The sequence below is a fragment of the Anas platyrhynchos genome, chromosome 8 (assembly GCF_047663525.1).
Source record: "Anas platyrhynchos isolate ZD024472 breed Pekin duck chromosome 8, IASCAAS_PekinDuck_T2T, whole genome shotgun sequence".
Lineage (NCBI taxonomy): Eukaryota > Metazoa > Chordata > Aves > Anseriformes > Anatidae > Anas > Anas platyrhynchos.
The window spans coordinates 27298798-27318931 of record NC_092594.1 but is presented as its reverse complement, the minus strand read 5'-3'; the positions used below and the strand labels follow the sequence as shown (position 1 = coordinate 27318931).

Genomic DNA, 20134 nt, shown 5'->3' with positions numbered 1-20134 from the left:
ATTTTGGAAACTTCCGATTCTGAAAAGTTCCATTTTATCTGTTGTTTTTCATTAATTACAGACAGCTTTTTTATTTTGACTTGAAAGTCAACTTAGTACCACAATGTGATTTTTATCTACCTCTTTTTCTTTTCCACTCCCTCACAAACCGTGGAAAGGAAGTCCAGGGACAAGTTAAATTGACTAAAATGAGTGGGAGTCTTTCCATTTGCTTTAAGGATTTGGACTGTATTACTGTAGTACAAATGATGAAGCTAATTTTGTGCATACGCACTGAAATTTGGCTACATCCTTTTGAGGAAGAACAATGACTCATTTTAGCTGTGTAACTAATTAGGTGTCTACCGCTGTAACTGAATACTTCTAGTAGTGTGCTAAATTAAATTGCTAAACTGTATAGCTTTATTTTATTTTTTTCTTTTTCTCCTGTCATCCTCTTGGGGATTTATATATATATATATATATATATATATATATATATATATGTATAAATGTAACATTTGCTGAGTATTTTTAGAGGATGTGGACTGGAGATGGGCACTTTGCACTGGAGCAAGAAATGATTATATTTGTGACAACTTTCTGTTACAGTTATGGATTGGCCTTCAGAAAGGGCCATTTCTCTAAGGAATATCTTAAAATGGGGAGCTGGAGTAACTTTTTCAAACATCTTTCCAAAGATGTTCAGTAATCTCTTAGTTCCACTGTCTTAGGAAACTAAGTTCCTGGAGTACAAGAGCTGAGATCTAAAAATTTTCTCTGTTTCCTATGACAAATGAGTGTGGAATGTGAGGGCTAGGTTGCTATTGCTTGAGTTATTGAGGAGACCAGCTGCAGTGCCCTGTCCTAGCTAAGGTTTGACAACAGTGATCACTTTATGCCTGAGCAAATTGCATTGTTTTAATCCATTTAGGTTATGACTAAGGGACTTAATACTTAGGCATGGTCATAATTCACAAAGATGGGATAGTTATGTTAGTCCTGCGAAAAGAGTGAATTCAGTTGAGAGAGGCAAAAATAAGAGTACAGATGCTACTGCAGCTGGAAGCAAGGTATAAATTTAATATACAGAGCTAATGCATTCAAAGGGAACAGACAGTCTCTTTTCACAGAATTCCTTTTGTAGATCTCAGTTTCATTTTGCAGCCCATTTCCATCTCCAATTACAAATGTAGCTCTGGACTGTGATTTTATCTCAGCCTGAACTTAACTCCAGGCTGATCTCTAGGTCAGGGACCACACTGTGCGGAGAGACTACTCAGAGAGACTAGAGGAAATACTAGCATCATCCATTAGTTTGCTTTAAGTGGTACTTTCTAACCCACATACTTTCTAACCCTTTTGCTGCTAACCCTGGCCTTGAGCTCATTCATAGGCAAGTCATAGTGACTTCAGCTCTTTCCCAGGTCTCTTCCTCAACACACACACACACACACACACACACACACACACAAAGAAATCTGAACATTTGCTGGTTCTCAAAGAAATTTCTAAAACTAGAGCTGAAATATAGCTAAGATATGACCTATTGTCTAGATGGATAGAAAGTACCTGTAATAACTACTGACACATTCCTGTTACTTTAATGCATATTTTAAAATTGTTTTTGAAAGCCAAGGTAAGTCATGGAGAGATGAGAAAAATCGGCTAAAATGTAACTTAGGAAAAGGTGGGCTAGACCACAGCAAGCTTTTATAAGATGTTCTTTCTTGGTATAAAAGAAAATGTGTTAGGTCTGACACATTTCAGTAAATCATGATACCAAAATGATATGATTAGTTGAAGAAAGAGGATGTAGTGATTATTTACAAGAATCTGAAGCCAAATGAAGAGAGACTAGTCTTATCCAGTGTTTTTGTTAACAACCTTAAAAAGACGAAATAAGTAAGTGAAATTTATTGCTGATACAAAATCGTGAGGTCTTAGTAGTATCAGAGAGTATTAGAATATTATGAAAGAACTGGATGACCCTTAGCATAGGGTTAATAAAGACAAGAAGATATCCAACAGAGTAAAGCAAAAGTTTGTGTACTTTGTTGTTCTGTATAAAGTAGGAATAGCTGGATGTACTCACACCAGAGAAAAAGGAAAACTACTATTCCTCACTCACACAATGACTCAACCGAGAATGTAGTACAGCCATGAAAAAGCAATAGTCTTTCTTGGAAATATTAAGGGTGGTATTACTGTTGAAGGCAAGGAAATATGCAAGTTGCTGTACATGTCAGTTAAGACATCACCCATCATCATATCTGCAGCTTTTAGAATTATTGCTTAAGCAAGATTTATTCAAACCCGGACTGGATTACAGGAAAAGAGAATATTTGGTGAGTTATACTAAAAGACTTCAAGTTTTTTAAATAGCAAGTTTCAGAACAGTTTCTGCTCCAGGATGGGAGACCAGCTGAAACAAAATAAAAAGTTTGGGCAGGAACGGTTAGCTGAAACCTCCTGTGTGCAGGGATGGGGAAAAGCAAATAATCAACAGCCAGACTTCAACTGAGGTGAAGACAGGGTTTAAACTTATGAATAGCATTATGCTGTGTTATAATTATGTGTAAATTTTACCTGTTTACATTAGGTGCTATAGAGTCTCTGTTGTCTGGGTTGAACAGAATGCAAAAAACAGTACAGACATAACTTCACTATGATGAATTAGAAGTAAAATGTGTTTTGGGTTATGGAAAGAGATTTTTACAAGAATGATTTCCAATGAGTTTGTGTTTGAGGAACAGGATGACATTTCTAGTTCTGCCAATTATATTCTGTTCGACAATCTATACCATGCTTATTTCTGTGACAATTAGGAATAACAACATAAAATGAGAGTAATTTAATTCTCATTTTAAAATGCTTTTATATCTCAAGCAAATTCCTATAAAAATAGGTATGGCAATTATTATTAATACCAATTTGGGAGAAAAGGGGGGATTTCTTCTGTCTGTCGTATATTTGCAGTTTATTGACTAATCTGTGTTTTTAATCTCATTCTGAAATACACCCTGTGTTTTAACAGTTTATTGCAAACATGCTTATTGTATCTCATGGTCACAGTCTCTTGCTCTCTAAAAGCAATGGAAATTTTACTGACATTTTACTAAGGAACCTGATGTAGAGGGTGGCATCGCTGCCTATGGCAAGGGGGTTGGAACTAGATGATCTTTGAGGTCCCTTCCAACCCAGGCCATTCTATGATTCTATGATCATTAGGTTGTATTTCTGCTGTTCATATATATGGAAGTTTGATAGACAATATTGTCCAGGTCAAAAACTTTGGGGAACTTAATGCAGTGAGTTTGGGAGGGTTGATGTGGCTATTGAAAGCCTAGAGATAAAGTTTTGCTTTGCAGAGCATGCCAGCTAACAGTTGCAACTCAGGTCAGACATCAGCTCTGTTATATGGAAATCATATCTGCATGGTGAAGGAATCAGTTAGTTTGTACTCATAACTAAATGTGCTGTACTATATGTAATGGCAAATCTGCTACTAGAGAAGCTGTGGATGTATCATTATTAAGGCATTAAAACCATAGCAACGAAACACCACACTATTAGTAGTGATGGAGGTGAATTGTCTGTTCACGTCATTTGCTATGCTTTGCTGCTGGTAAAGGTGTTTGAGTACTGTATGCTTTATAGCTTAGTGACACCTGGAGAGACATGTTTTTTCACACAGCACCTCCAGTTTACTTCATAGGTAGCAGAAAGAAATGGCCTGAGGATTTTTCTAGCATCTGTCATTTAAGGAAAAAAAATCACTCCTCTGAGCTCTCTCCCTTCTTCACCTGCTCTCTTGACTCACAAAGTGCCATCTCCACCTTGTCAGAAGAAAACCCCTGTGAAAAACAAATACTAAAATGCAAATTCTTACATTCTGCCCTTGTGGAGTGTTTGCTGTTATGCTTCCTCCCAAGGTTTTAGGTTTTGTACCTTAGACTGGAGGAAAAAAGAACTGGTATAATGTTTTGTGAGCAAAGTGAGCTTTGGTGAGGTTTTTCAACAGACAGTTGGTAGGCTGTCCAGTGTATTTCTGGGACACAGTGAGAGCAAGGGATTGAGGCCAAATGGATTGTGGAAGATGACCACACTCATGATACTTAAGAGAGCCTGAGTTTTGCTATATAAGAGAAGTTGCTTTATTTATTTTATTTATTTATCCCCCCCCCAGCTACATTTATAGAAATGTGAACTGGAATTTGAAAACTTTGTTTAAAAAAAAAAAAAAAGAAAAAAAGACCTAATTCATGTTAATAAGACATTACCGCAAATCTGCTGCAAAGTGGACATTTATCAACAATGTGAATGAAAAGTCCTATCAACTATATCTGAAGAGGTACAGATAATCCTAGTGGATACAGTGCAACGTTGCAAGGTTATAACATGCAGCCAAATAAATGATAGTAAAAATAGACTGAATTTGTTTAAAAGACTGTCTTGTTTTCCAAATATGATTTTAAAGGCCATTTTGTTTATCTTTCACAAAAACTTCTATTTGTCTTTGGAAGGCTCACTCTGGACACAATAAGCAGAGATTGTAAGCAGAGATTCTCATATAATTGGTGAAAAATCTTCCATTAACATGAAAGGTTCTAAGTTATTTCATGAGGTGTTTCTAATATTTTCAGAAGAAATATTTCTGCTCTAGATGAAGGCAAGAATGGCAACTGCACCTGTGGTAGATGACCTACTTTTCAGATAAAATCATTTTCATATTAAAACTGAGGGCACAGCTACTATGCATGCAGATAAGGACTAGATTATTCCCAGAAGGCTCCTTCTTTTGCTCCTCATTTCAAGAGGAAAATGTCATCAACACTATTCACTACTACAGATATGAGAAAAACTGAGAAAGGACAAATCCTCCAGATGATGAAGAGGTGAAGGATTGAAAGAGAAAATTAGTGCAGAGCAGATCATAATTCTTTTGATAGGTGTCGTGGTTTAACCCGGCCGGCAGCTAAACACCACGCAGCCGTTCGCTCACCCTCCCCCCTCCCTCTCTGGGACGGGGGAGAGAAATGGAGAGTGAAGCCCGTGAGTTGAGATAAAGACAGTTTAATAAGACAGGAAAATAATAATAACAAAAATAATAATAACAATAATAATAATAATGATACAATGGTGATAATACGAAAGTAATAGTATGTACAAACAAGTGATGCACAATGCAATTGCTCACCACCCGCTGACCGATGCCCAGCCTAACCCCGAGCAGTCCGGCCCCCTCCCCCCAGCTAGCCACCCCTATATATTGTTTAGCATGACATCAGATGGTATGGAATACCCCTTTGGCTAGTTTGGGTCACCTGTCCTGGGTCTGTCCCCTCCCAGCTCTTACTGCACCCCCAGCCTGCCCGTTGGCAGGACAGAGCAAAAGGCTGAGATGTCCTTGGCTTAGTATAAGCACTGCTCTGCAACAATTAAAGCATCGGGGTGTTATCAGCACTCTTCTCATCCTAAGCCAAAACACAGCATTCCACCAGCTACTAGGAAGAAAATTAATTCTGTGCTAACTGAAACCAGGACATCTATCCACCCCTTATTCCATACCATTAATGTCATGCTCAGGTTACACTCTTTTCCATACATTCTAATTAGTCACCTATAGTAATCATGGTAGTGATAACATACAGTATAATATACTATTTAACATGGTACAATTCAGTTCATGGGCTATTCTCACCCAGTATTAAATCTCCTTGAGGTACACACCGGACCTCTCCGTTCTTTTGCATCACCCACCAAGTGTATCCAGGTCCCTGAGCGAAAACAATTCCACAAATAGGTTTGCCTTTTCCTGAGGCAGGAGTAGCCCAGACTGTTTTACCCAGCATATTTTTTACATGCACTACAGGAACTTTATCCCCATCTACAGTACGTAACAGGTTTGATTGGGCAGGTCCAGCTCGGTTGGTAGATCCCCTAGTATTGACTAACCAGGTGGCCTTTGCCAAATGCGTATCCCAGTTTTTGAACGTCCCAGCGCCCATTGCTTTCAAGGTAGTCTTTAACAGGCCATTGTATCGTTCAACTTTCCCGGAGGCTGGTGCATGATAGGGGATGTGATACACCCATTCAATACCATGTTCTTTGGCCCAAGTGTCTATAAGGTTGTTTCGGAAGTGAGTCCCATTGTCTGATTCTATTCTTTCTGGGGTGCCATGTCGCCATAGGACTTGCTTTTCAAGGCCCAGGATGGTGTTCCGGGCGGTGGCATGAGGCACAGGATATGTTTCCAGCCATCCGGTGGTTGCTTCCACCATTGTAAGTACGTGGCGCTTGCCATTGCGAGTTTGAGGGAGTGTGATGTAATCAATCTGCCAGACCTCTCCATATTTATATTTCAGCCATCGTCCTCCATACCAAAGAGGCTTTGACCGTTTGGCTCGCTTGATTGCAGCACATGTTCCACAGTCATGAATAACCTGTGCTATAGCGTCCATGGTCAAGTCCACCCCTCGATCACGAGCCCATCTGTATGTTGCGTCTCTACCTTGATGGCCTGAGGTGTCATGGGCCCATCGGGCTACAAATAATTCACCTTTATGCTGCCAATCCAGGTCCACCTGAGCTACTTCAATCTTAGCAGCCTGATCCACCTGCCGGTTGTTTTGATGTTCTTCAGTAGCCCGATTCTTGGGCACATGAGCATCTACGTGGCGTACTTTCACAGCCAGGTTCTCTACCCGAGCAGCAATATCTTGCCACAATGCAGCAGCCCAGATGGGTTTGCCCCTACGCTGCCAGTTGTTTTGCTTCCATTGCTGTAACCATCCCCACAGGGCATTTGCTACCATCCATGAATCGGTGTAGAGATAGAGAACTGGCCATTTTTCTCGTTCAGCAATGTCTAAAGCCAGCTGAATGGCTTTCACTTCTGCAAACTGACTCGATTCACCTTCTCCCTCAGCAGCTTCTGCAACTCGTCGCGTAGGACTCCATACAGCAGCCTTCCATCTCCGATGCTTCCCCACAATACGACAGCATTCCACCAGCTACTAGGAAGAAAATTAATTCTGTGCTAACTGAAACCAGGACAATAGGCAGGGGAAAATGGCTGTTTTGCTCAATGCTATCCTGTATTTGGGCTGATTTAAACATTTAATGACAACAATGCCTTGTACTCTGAGGCCTCAAAAAGATTTCTGTTTTCTTTCCTCAGTTCAAAGCTTGTGGTTTTCAAAGTATTATAAATATGCTACAAGATTCATCAGCCCATTTTCTACCTCTATAATGGCTTTGTCTATTTGTAATGAAGTGAAAAAAGTTATTTGTGGAATCAAGAAAAAGTGAAAAAAAGTTTGAGGATGATGATTTTTGCTAATTTAATTCTAACTTGCTCTTTGAATCTTTCCTCCTTTCGTTTTCATGTAATAGCAGTTTATTTACCATAGCAGTATACTACTGCAATAGTAAATATCTACGTGTTTTCTTCTAACCTAAAAACAAACAAACAACAACAACAAAACAAACACAAAACCACATTCAAATGAAGTAGAAAATTCAAGGTGCACTCCTGCTACTTTTTGGGCAAAACACTAGAGGTGTTTGCTTTGCTTGTGCTTGCTATTTGTGTTAGATGACAGAACTGTGTGATCTACATCTACCTAGAGGTGCCAGAGTGTTGCATTTCACTTCTGCTGAGAGAAAAACACATCCTGCACTATCTGAAGTATTTTCTCTTATGACTCCTTTAGTTGTGTTTTAGAGTGTTGCCATTGCATTTGGCAAAAACAGGCTCAAGGAGTTTATTTTGACACTGAATTTTCTGATGTTTTTGATTTCATATCCTCAGAAACTCCCAAGTTCCTTGTGGTTTTCTGAGTTGTTTTCATTTATGACAATGCCGTTGTGCTCATCAGAGACAACTTTTCATTCTTCCTAGAGCTCCAAGCATTTCAATTTTTACCAGGACATGTTCTGCTGCACAAAGCTGATCAATAACTACCTTGTGAAAAAAATATAAGCCAACTTTGTGAACATTTCTCATAAAGTTCAACTTGGTTACAATTGTTGGGATGTTTTAAACTACTGTTTATATGCACTGCAATCAAATGCCTTTATAATTAGAAGCCAATTATGAAAATGGATACAGTAGTAATGGACATTCCACTTACAAAATAAAAAATAAAAAGACAAGAAAAGGAAAATAGTTTTTTCTTTCATGCTGCATAAGTTTCAACTGGGAGTTTATCCAAAAGGAACCGTGAAACATCTGGCAAGTTGAGTTGAGTACCCATGGTTCTGAAATCTGAAACATCCATCTGAACCTAGGATGTCAAAACAGCGGAGCAGTACTGGCATGATTTTGTGGCTGCCTTACCATGATCTCATGGTGCGATAATTCTCTCTTCTTGTACAGGAAAGGGCACTGTTGCAATGACTGAGAGCAGATTACTATGACTCTAAGTGTGGAAACAATCTGGGGAGATCCTTGTGTGGGGTTGATAGAGCTCTACCATGACGATAATGTCAGGATAACATGGGTCATATAATTAAACACTGATGGAACCAGTGAGGTAGGGAAGGCTAAATCTATCCAGTGCTAAGTACAACTTCCTCCCTGTGTTATATAGGAAAATAATGGTTTTGCAAGATGCAAATTAAACAGCACTTAATGATTTTCTCAGTAAATAGGCTGGAGGATCCTGGATGAGTCATGGTTGTCCAGCTTCATCACTGAAATATGCAAAAATTATCTACTGTTCTCAGCTATTCCACTATCTACTTTTTTTTTTTTTTTTCCTTATTTCAAGAGTGAAGAATTCTTATGCCTTTTTTTTTTTTTTGTTTGTTTGTTTGTTTCCTACATACACTCCCTGTGGAAGAAATCATGTGGATATAGCATAGCATGTCCCTTCATCTATAGTAAGGTCACCTTTTAGTGAGCTTTTTTAGAAAGCTCACTTGCCAAGGTGATCGGCTCTGGGGCAGATGCGTTCTGCAGCGGAGAGCGGGATTGGACAGGCAGGGCTAATTTTTCCAGCATCGAGCCCACTCGAGGGAGCCTCCAGGACACAGTAGCCCTCTCGAGGGAGGTGAACGAGGCGAGAACGAGGCGTAGGCGGAGCCAGCAGCGCCCCCACCCCAGACCGTTCATAAACTGCCCCTAGGGAGCGCGAGCGCCCTGCCTGTGTGAACAGGACGGGGAAACAGGGCGTGGTGCGTCAGAAGAGAGTGGCGCGACACTTAGTGCAGGCAGGGCGAGCAGGAAGGGCAGAGCGCTCCCCCCCACCCATACGAACACCTCCTCTAACGGTGGTCTACCGCTAGCTCAGCTGCAATGGTGTCCACCAGGCACAGTGTGCTCTCCATGAACACACCCAGACCGACTGCCCGCTCAAAACTGGGGCAGTTCAGGTCTCTGGGTGCAGGGAGTGCCTGAGCTTGTTGCTACCACCTGTGGGGGGCAAGAGAGACTGTGTGCGTGAGGTGTGAGCAGGTAGGGCCCTATTTGTCGGCCTGACCCTACCCATAGGGAAGTCTGCTGCCTCCCTGGGGCCAGGGTCAGGGACATTGCCAGAAGCTTCCCAACCTGGTTCGCCCCTCTGACTATTATCCTCTTTTAATAGTCCAGGCTGGCAGTGATGACACTGAAGAGAGAAGCCTGAAGACTATCAAATGGGACTTTAGGGGACTGGGATGGTTAGTGGATGGAGTGGAGTACAGGTGGTGTTTTCGTTCATCCCTACGGTGGCAGGGAGGGGTACAGAGAGGACACGGAAAGCCCACCTGATAAACACGTGGCTCAGAAGCTGGTGCCAACACAGAAATTTTTTTTTTTTTTTTTTTTTTTTTGACCATGGGGCGCTTTACTTGGCACCTGGCCTGATGGCCACAGACAGGTCCCTGTGTCTAAGGGGAAAATGGATCCTGGGACAGGAGCTGGCAGGGCGTATTGAGAGGGCTTTAAACTAGGTGAGAAGGGGGACAGGGCTGAAACAAGGCTTGTTAGAGCTGTGCCAGGGGTAACAATGGCAAGGCTGGGAAAGAAGGCAATGGCCCAACTGAAGTGCATCTACACTAATGCACACAGCATGGGTAACAAACAGGAAGAGCTGGAAGCCATTGTGCGGCAGGCAGGCTATGACTTGGTTGCCATCACGGAAATGTGGTGGGACCACTCTCATGACTGGAGTGCTGCAATGTCTGGCTATAGGCTCTTCAGAAGGGACCGGCAGCATGGAAGGGGTGGTGGTGTGGCTCTCTATATCAGAGAGAGTTTTGATGTTGTGGAACTTGAGGCTGGGAATGATAAGGTTGAGTCCCTATGGGTTAGGATCAGCGGGAAGGCCAATAAGGGAAGCATCCTGGTGGGGTTCTGTTATAGACTGCCAACCCAGGATAAGGAGACTGATGATGAGTTTTACAGGCAGCTGACAAAAGTTGTGAAATCGTCAGCGCTTGTTCTTGTGGGGGACTTCAACTTCCCAGATATATCCTGGAAGCACAACACAGCTCAGAGAAAGCAGTCTAGGAGGTTTCTGGAGAGCGTGGAAGATAGCTTCCTGACACAGCTGGTTAGTGAGCCTACCAGGGGAGATGCCCCGCTATACCTTCTCTTCACAAACAGAGGATGACTGGTGGGAGATGTGGTGTACTTGCATTATCATTTTAAAGGAAGATACTGAATGCGTTTACACTTTCTTTTCATGGTGTTAGCAATAAAATAGATGCTGCACAACATCATTGAGAAGAGTTGATAAAAGGTTAGGTGTGAGGTTGAGTTGGACTTCATTGCAGAATTTAAAGTTGAAAGAGAACATTTCTAAACAGGAAGATTTGACTGCATCTAGACAAGCTGGCCAATGCTCTTTGCTAGCTTTATAATCTTAAGTTGTTAATATGAAATACTCTATTTGGCATAGAAAAAAAACTATTTTATGGCTGTATAAAAGCAAGTTAACTTTTTTTTAAATTTAATTATTATTATTTTTTAAATTAAATTAGACTACTACAGGATGAAAGACCCAGTGAATCATTTAACTGTTGCACAAAACAAAACAGGTCGCCATGTAGCCTACAGAAAAACTGGCTCTAAAGCAGTATTTTAGTCAAAGTAAGCAGCATATTGAAGAAGTTACCACATTACTTCATGTAATTGGCATACGATGTTATTTTAGTGTACACAGGATCACAGGATGGTGGTCATCAGTAGAGATCAGTAAGCTGCCACAACAGAAATGTTGTAATGAAGGCTTGTAATGAGGGAGACAAAATTACAAATAGAGTCATTTAGTTTTGTTCTCTCTTTCCTCTCAGGAAATGTAATCTGTAAACTTATGTGCATCTATTGTTTTACAACTGCCCCTTCCCCCATGTCAACAAGAGATGTTATCAGTTACAGGTATTGCAGGCCAACCTTTTAGCAGCAGCAGGTAATCCTGGTGTGTTTTATTTGTATTCCATGATTTTAGAATGAAAACGTGTAAGTCTTCATAGCCTTGAAGAAACAATAACTTCTCAAACAAAATGCATATGTTAGTAAGTTGAATGATATTTAGCAATTTCCTGTCTAGGACACTGGACGCTTCAACTAGAATAAGAAATGCTAGCATATATTTCCTGTGCTGAGGTGTGCTGTATTTGTGAGGTGAGCTGAATTCTGACTAAAAGGAGAGAGGAATGCAAAAGGATGAAGGTGATTACTCAATCTGAATAAAATACAATCAAAAATGAGGTGGTTAGAAGAGAGAGTCTGAGACTGTCAAGTGTATTTTCTTTCACTGAATTATACCATGTACTAGAGAGAAGAAAGTTTCTTCAGAATAAAAGTACATCATGTTTGCAGTTTTCAGTTAAATGTTTTCATGTTTGCAGTTTTCAGTTAAAAACTGATTAAAAGGAAGAATTCTAGCCATTTTCTGATTGCTTTACCTCAGAATGTTTCTTCCTTTCAAATTATTTTCCTCTTTCTAACAAGAAAGTCATTCAATTTATGCAAGGAATGACTCTGCAAATGATTCTGTATTTTTTGCTCTTATTTGCTTAAGTGCATGAACAGTCCCACTAACTTCCAAAGGGCAGTCATGTCAAATTAAGTATGGCTTTTTTAGAATGAGACGCAGTTATGAATTTATACCATGGTTCTGATCTGCACAACTGAATATAAATAGTTTGCACAGAATCTGTGCTAAAGAGTAAACACAAATTATTCCTAAAACACAGGACAATTCTAGGAAGGTTTTAAGAATAAACTTTTACTTTTTTTTTTTTTTTTTTTTTTTTTTTTTTTTAATCAGCAGGGTAATGGTATATGCCAACACATGTATTTGATTTGGGCAAATTTTCCATTCTGGACCACCTCATACTCTTTCTTAAGTGCCAAGAGTTAGTGATCTCATATTATGGCTTTCCAAATGGTGTTGATTATGGACATTTTTCTGCCAGGTGCTCTGCTCCTATTGATTTCAGTTGTGGCTGAGGGCACACTGCATTCTCTGGGATACAACCCTGTTGTTTATGAGTTGAAGTTAGCATTGCCAAAGGGAATGTGTTAGAAAATAAACAGCACTGAGGTTTACTTTGAGGATTCACTGAATTAGCTGAGTTTTGTTTTTTTGTTTTTTTTCCTCCTTTGGAGTATCGAAATTTACATCTGGAAAATATCAGTGTGATATATAAATACTGTCTGAGTACTAATTTCATATAACAGTCTTCATATACAACTTGTGGGAAATCAGTTTTATGTTAAAGGAATAAGGATCTAAAGTCTCCTACTGACTTAAGTGGTCTCTGGAGCAGTCACTAACTCTGTTTTCCTTCTTGTAACATGACCTGAGCTCTGTTTAAAAACTCAGTGTTATGGCCAATTAATTATTGTGTAGTTTCCTGATAAAGCCTCAAATAGGCTAATCCTTGGATACAATACTGTGCTTGGTTATTACTGACAGCTGAAAGCCACAGTATGTGCCTTTTACTTTCTTTTAAGAAAAAGCATACCAGAAATGTGAAACACATTAGGTTGTTGATAATTTAATTAAGCTGTGTATGGGATGTGGGAAGGAAGAAAGGGGTGGGTTTTCTGCTTCAGATTATTCAACTAGATTACAATTTGTGGAAAGCGTAACCATAAGGGAAAACCTTTCTTCTTATCCTTAGGGTCCTGCTCTGCCTCTAGTCGCTAGTGCCTCTAGAACCAAGTCCCTCACAAGGCAGAGAGGGGCAGGAGAGAGGAGAGATAAAGGCTTTCTGATACTTGCTTCTGGGTGTGCCAGTGTCCTGTGCTGAGGAAATTTCCTCCCTGTTCTGGGGGACTGTGGATCAGTCAGCAGGAGTTGGGAAAGTCCTCAGCAGAGCTGAGAGCTATGGTAAAGTCAGTGCTGCAGCTTCATGGGTGGATTATTCCTCTTCTTCTTCAGTGTCTCTGTAGGACAGAGATTTTCTATCTGTTCAGTGAGCATTGGAAGATAGATACAGCTTTCTCTTTCAATGGTCATGGAAAAGTAACTTGTTATTTATTTATTAATTTATTTTTTAAAGCTAAAAGAATATTTGCATTTCAGAGGGAGAAGAAAACAAGACTCATTCAAGCATTAGGGGTTAGTTCTACAAAGCTGCTTCTCAAAACAGGTATTTGGATTTCCATCTGATTTTAAGTGTGCCTGTCTCTGCAGTTGAGCAGCTTTAATTTCATTGGAGTGATGCTGTTAAACGTGTTGGGGTGCTTTTTTCCTCAGTTAGTACAGAAAGAACAGTATAATTTAAAGGACTTTTCTTCTTCTGGTGTTCATGTAAAACTATTTTTACTTAATTAGCTGACTATGAACAGAACATCATTTAATCTTCCAGGATTAAAGACTTTTACATTTATATATATATATATATATATATATATATATATTAACATTTATCTTTTTTCCTTTTGCCCTGAGCTGTGATTATGTCAAAGCTTACAGATCACATGGTCATGAGGTGAAATTGAATTCTTTTAAGAACTTTGTAGAATAGTCTTTCAGGAAGTGATGTTTCCTGTAGTAGCTTTGCTTTATTTTGTACTGTTCTGTTTCTAGCAGAAATGGAATTGCAGAAGGACATTAGGAAGTACAAGACTGCTTGTGGTCCTCTTGTTTTGACTCAGATGTAGAACGACAAATCCTTGGACAACAGAGATAATTAAAGATCCAGTGATATTTCTGAAGAATAACGGTGCCAATCCTTCATCTTCATTGGTTAAATACGGACATCCACGCAATTACCAAAGTGAAACTAATACTTTGTATGCCAAAATGCAAGTTATACTTCCAAAAACATGTCCATATGCTTACCTTTAGCTACCTCATACTTATCCAACAAGAATGTACAAATTCATATGCTCAAATATAGCAGCTGTATGCTATTTTCTTGCAACTTGATTCAGAATTTTGCAAAAAATGTTCTTCAGTGAACTTCGGTGTTTAAAATTCAAAACTTCTTTACTCGTTAACCTGTGGAGCCATGACTGGTGCTACAAAAAAGTTATTTCAATGTTCAACCTTATTTAACTCTGTCACTTAGAGTAACACTGCTCTGCTGTTCAGTTTGGGCTGAGCCTTGTCAGCTGCAGTCCTTATTAATAAGTCTCATTAGACCATCCCAATGGGGAAAAAACATGTTTTATTTGTTGTAATGTTAGCTTAAGAGGGTCTTTTTATGTCTTAATACAAAGTGCTTCTCTAAGGCAGTTTATCTCATTTTTACAAGTCATCATAATTTTTTATAGTTAAAAATCTTTTATACAAAGAACTGACTCAACTGCTTAGAGATCAACCTGTGATTAGGTGAGCATGCTAATTGCTCTGTAAAAGTCCTAATAAAATATGAAAAGTAAGCTCATGTTAAATGCTTAGACCAAAACATAATTATGTATTGAAAATGTCAGAATGGCCATGCTGCAGAATTCTCACAAAGCACAAGGACAATTTGCAGATATATGAGTCATAATAATCTGACAAGTGAGTGTAAAATGAGTTCAGCTGCGCTAGTAAAGACATCAGCAAATGGAGAACATTATAAAATTCAAAGCTTAACAACCAGTAAAATGAAAGAGTATTAGCAGTGGTTCTCAGTTGCTGCATTACCAGAACAGTTGCTAAACTGTAGAAGTAAGCTCAAGTAAGCTTTGCACAACTAAGAAGTTGCCAAAGAGGTGGCCAGCCTCAGCCAATACCTTTAAGCAAGGTAAATTATTTAAATTGCTGTGAAAAAAAATTATAAAGTTTTTTTATTATTATTATTTTATTCAGATCTTAGCATGGTGTAAGGCCAGCTGCCCCCAAATTGGATTTTAGAATAATAGACTCATTCAGATTGGAAAAGACCCTTAAGATCATTAAGTCCAACCATGAACCTAGCACTGCTAGTCCAGCAGTAAGCCATGGCCATAGGCTTCATGTCCACATGGCTCTTAAATACTTCCAGGGATGGTGATTCCACCACCTCCCTTGGAAGCTTGTTCCAACACCCAACCTCTCTTTCTGTGCATAAATTCTTCTCGATATTCAGTCTAAATCTCTCCAGGTGCAACTTGAGGCCATTTCCTTTGTCACCTGAGAAAAGAGACCAACACCCAATTCTCTACAACCTCCTTTCAGGTAATTGTAGAGTGATGAGAGCTCTGAGGCTCTGAGCCTCCTTTTCCACAGACAAAACAACCCCAGTTCTCTCAGCCTCTCCATTGTGGCTTTGCTTCCTTAATCTTGAGGTCTGCCTTGGAAAGAAAATACATTGTTAAATCATAGAATCATAGAATATCCTGAGTTGAAAGAGACCCACAGGGATCATTAAGTCCAACTCCTGGGTCCCCAAAGGACCACCCAAAAAATCAGACTGTGTGTCTGAGCATTGTCCAAAGACTTCTTGAACTCAAATAAAGGTAGACAAGTTATTCTTGAGATGTGGCTTTTTCAGAACAGCTTCTGCATTTATTAAATTATTTAAAATAATTAAAATGCATTCCAATACTCAGTTTAAAGTTAGCATGGAAAACTTCAATGAGCAAATGGGTTTCTATCTTTTATGACCTCAGCAATGTCAAAAGTTTCCTGCTGTAAAATTTAGATGTTATCTACGGTGATAAATAAATAGTTCATCTGAGCAGTAGGGAAAGATTAATGTTGTCTGGGGAAGAGCAGCTTAGCCAAATTGTTGAGTAATTAAATGGGGCAACCCCTGGCTTCCTGGAATAAGGTGAGGTGATGCATTTTCTTAGCCACCATGTTGTAATTTGAGAAGCTCAGCATTGCTGGAATTCTAGTCCAAGAGTTACTGTCAGAGGGGCAGAGCTGCTATGGTTGGGTGACCAAGTGAGGCCAGGGTTAGCTTCCAGCTGTAACTCTTGGTCTGTGTTACAAGCACTGTGTAGGTTTGCACATGAAAGCTTTAAGGTGCAGTAAAGAATCCCTGGAAAATTTTTCTCTAGAGCCTTTTAGTTTAAAATAGCATTTTAAGATCATAATTCCACTTTGAGAAGAATGATAGTGTTTGTGGTATTTTGATTGAGAACAAGACCTAACAATAGCCTACTGGAAACCAGTCCCAAGCTAGAAAACATGTTGTCCTTCTGCAGTGCAACTCATATCTAAGCTCTACTGATAAAAAAAAATATGCTTTTTATAAATCATGGTTTACAAATCAGAAATTATGATCTAGTGTCAAATAGCTAATCTTTTTACACATCTGGACAAGGCTCATATGCCACCTGAGTCCTTAGAGTACTGATTTGGAGAGAAGACTTTGTGCACAGATGCCTGCAGAGTTTTTATGCTGCCAAATGGAGATGGCTGTTTTTTGTCTGGGAGAAGTTTAACTGAACTCACCTACAGAGTCAGCTGGTGCTGGGGAATATCATACAAATTTTATAATCTCTTAGGGAGTATGGCTGAGTCCTGAAAGAATTTTTTCATGCTATAATGGGACTGAGGTACAATCTAGGTACCTACTTCAGAACCCTGTAGATGTTTACATCTGCACCTTTTAATTTCATCCTTTCACAGGTTTAATGATCAGACAGGAGGCATCAATCACTTTGTGCTAGATATATTTCTGGAGACCATAATTTCTGGGTCTAGTTTGATTGATTAGCCACAGATAAAGCAGCACTGTTTCTTTTCCAGGATATGAAACTCAGTAGATAACATGTGGAGTAACTTCAGGGCATGGTTCCAAGGGACCTTGGCTGCATCAAGTGCAGGACATTACTGATGTGTCCTGGAATTTGATTTAGGGCAGCTTCTGGGAGAATTTACCAAAGCTGATGTCTGACAGAAAACTGTGTCTGTGTAAAAGGAACATGCATCTTGTGTGCTGTTCTCCGTCAATCAGCAGCCTCCTCTGCCTTTGCCTGAACATCTGTTCTTCTTGTCATCTTCAGTGTGTGACAGTTTCTGGTCTCTTAACAAGATTACTCTTTTCATGGTCACTGCCTGCATGGAGCCCTGGTACAGTCATGACGGTTGTGCCTTGTTCTCAGCTACCAAGTGGCAGGAGAGAGAGAGGCATTCTGAAAGGAGAAGGATTTGTCTGCATTGCTTTGTTTTGAAAAGGTCTAAGTCTTTGAGCCCCTGTTAACATCCATTCCTAGGAATTCCTCTCCTCTGAATGGATTTTATTACCCAGCCCACGTGTGGGGAGGCTTTCTGGAGGCTTTCTTTGAGTTTGCTCTTCCTGGAACTCCTGGCTACACAAGATGCTCGCTTCTGCATTTTGTTGTTTTGAATCCACCCTGATGAGCCTCATTCTTTCCATGATTGCTTAAGGAGCTTTAACACCTAATTCAGGGGACGGTGTCCCAGTCTTGTTTTATGTGCAAAGTGTATAAGCACACAATTAATTTTAACTGTGTCTTAAAGCGAGTACATATTTGATTCTTCGATGGATAAAGGCCCATGAAAGCACATATTAACTTGATTAGACTAGGCTTTGTTCCCTATCTCCTGTGTTTATTTGTTTTCTGGGCTTGGGCGGGTGCCATTTTTGTGCCTCTGCTCTCATGCTGAGAGACATTCTGTGTGCTCATTGAGCTGTCCCCTGCCTTCCTAGACCTGTGTAGCCACAGAAAGGCAGCCCAGGTATCAAAGGGGCTGACTGCAAAATGACAAGAGAGCCACAATACTGGGACAAGCAACAAGATTTTGGAGTAGGTACAGCTGGTATCAGTGAATGTTATTTTTTGTTTGTGAAATAATTGAGAGACTGGAAAACATAGACCTTGGCTGTATGGCTGAGTAAGGAAAAAAAACATCAAGCCTATGGTTTATGCAAGCGAAGAAGAAGCAATATTATTAGCATTATTTAAAATATTATCAGACTCCAGTTTCTGGAACTTAATAGATACTCTAAAGGTGATATCACATTTGTAAAGGGCAGCAGCACTCTTGTTAGTCATAAAAATTGTGTGGAGAAAAGAAATTGAGTGATATACTTATTACTGAGACAATTAATTGTATACTTCTGGCTGGATCAGGCCTGCAGCTGTGGTCTGTGTATTCTGGAAGCCTGAACTCAGACTTCTTCATTGAGAGGAAACACCTTTCTGAAACATTTTGGGCTTCTTTCCCAAAACAAAGCTGTTTTGTAAAGAAATTTATGTTGCCTGTTTTTTGATTGTATTCTACTTTTGCTGCTATACAACTGATTGCTATAAGCTGTTGAGCCTGCAGTTGTTATCAATATCAAAAAATGTACTAAATTTTACTTGTTTTCTTAGCTTGTTCCTCGCTCTTCATATCTCTTCATCTCTGATAAACCTCCATATGGTATTACAAACAAACGTAACATAAATATTTCAGAGATGTGTATTAAATTTTAGGCTTCCTCCTAGACAGGTTTGTGGATCTGGTTTGTAGCTCCTTCACCCTCAGTCTTGGGGTTCATCTGGGATTTAAGTCTTTTTAGCACAGCTCAGATGTGTGACCTTGGATCAGTTACAATGGAAAATTTGTTTAAGCTGTGGTTTCTTCAAAGGGAAGCCGATGAAGAATACTTGCCCAACATGCTATTGCGGGTCAGGAGGTGCTAGGTGGGAAACTAGATTGGGGCAATATCCACAGCTGTTTTATCTGTCTCTATAAACAGATATTTGACTGATGCTTTTTTTAGCATTGACTATAGTGGTATATTTTAATTATAGATATACTTGCATAATTCATGTGTCTAGACAAAGCTATCAGATTTTATTTTATTTTATTGTAATTGGTACAAATTGGTTGATAGTCGGCTGAATATGAGCCAGCAGTGTGCTCAGGTGGCCAAGAAGGCCAACAGCATCCTGGCTTGTATAAGAAGCAGTGTGGCCAGCAGGTCTAGGGAAGTGATTGTCCCCCTGTACTCAGCTCTGGTGAGGCCGCACCTTGAGTACTGTGTTCAGTTTTGGGCCCCTCGCTACAAGAAGGACATGGAGGTGCTTGAAAGAGTCCAGAGAAGGGCGACAAAGCTGGTGAGGGGTCTGGAGAACAAGTCCTATGAGGAGCAGCTGATGGAGCTGGGTTTGTTCAGCCTGGAGAAGAGGAGGTCCAGGGGTGACCTTATCGCTCTTTATAAGTACATTAAAGGAGGCTGTAGTGACTTCGGATGATCTTGAGGTCTCTTCCAACCTAGACAATTCTGTAATTCTGTGAAATACCTTTTATTCATTTATGGACTTAGGGGATAATACAGCTTTACAACCATTTGTTAATAACTAGACTGAGAAGATGCCATTTGTCTCAGCTGGAGTGGATAGTCTGGATAGGTCCCCATTTAAAAATGGAATTCACATAGTATTTATTAAATCCTTGAAGAATTCTGTATTTCTTTCCACTGGTAGTTCTGAAAATGTCAGGAAAAAAATTCTTTATCCATCAAACTGCAGCTTTATGGAAAAGTTAAAAGTATCAAAACCAACTTGTTTGTAATGTGGTCTAAACATTTTTTTTGGTTGCTTTTAAATCATAGACATTTTGATAAAATTAGAACCTTCTTTTTTTAAAAAAAAAAAAAGTGGAAATAGAAAAAAAATGAAAGCAAATTCTCAGCCTTTGCAGTGAGGTTTTATGATGCAGATTTAGAATGTCAAGACCATACTCTCAAAAATCAGATCTTTGCCTCATAAAATGATTGTGGGAATTATCACCTTTTATTTCAAAACAGCAAGCCACTATTTAGAATGCTGTTCTTC

At 39.6% G+C, this 20134-nt stretch overlaps 1 protein-coding gene and 1 long non-coding RNA gene across 11 annotated transcripts in view; both read left to right on the top strand.

Annotated features, from left to right (window-relative positions):
* PTGFR (prostaglandin F receptor) overlaps nt 1–20134 on the top strand; it is a 102943-nt gene that overhangs the window by 6874 nt on the left and 75935 nt on the right. Inside the window, exon 1 of one of the 9 annotated variants that reach the window (XM_038183111.2) lies at nt 2256–2327. The exons of the other annotated variants lie outside the window; for them this stretch is intronic. The gene's annotated coding sequence lies outside the window, so the exon portion shown is untranslated. Of the gene's footprint in view, nt 1–2255; nt 2328–20134 lie in introns of those variants that run through there. 9 annotated transcript variants of the gene reach the window in all.
* Nucleotides 13020–14979, top strand: LOC140003065 (uncharacterized). Of its 2 annotated transcripts, none has more exons than XR_011811014.1 (3): nt 13020–13310; nt 13506–13572; nt 14013–14979. It is a non-coding gene; the product is annotated as an uncharacterized lncRNA (long non-coding RNA). The 2 variants fall into 2 exon arrangements; XR_011811015.1 differs by having other exon boundaries at nt 13021–13310; nt 14016–14979.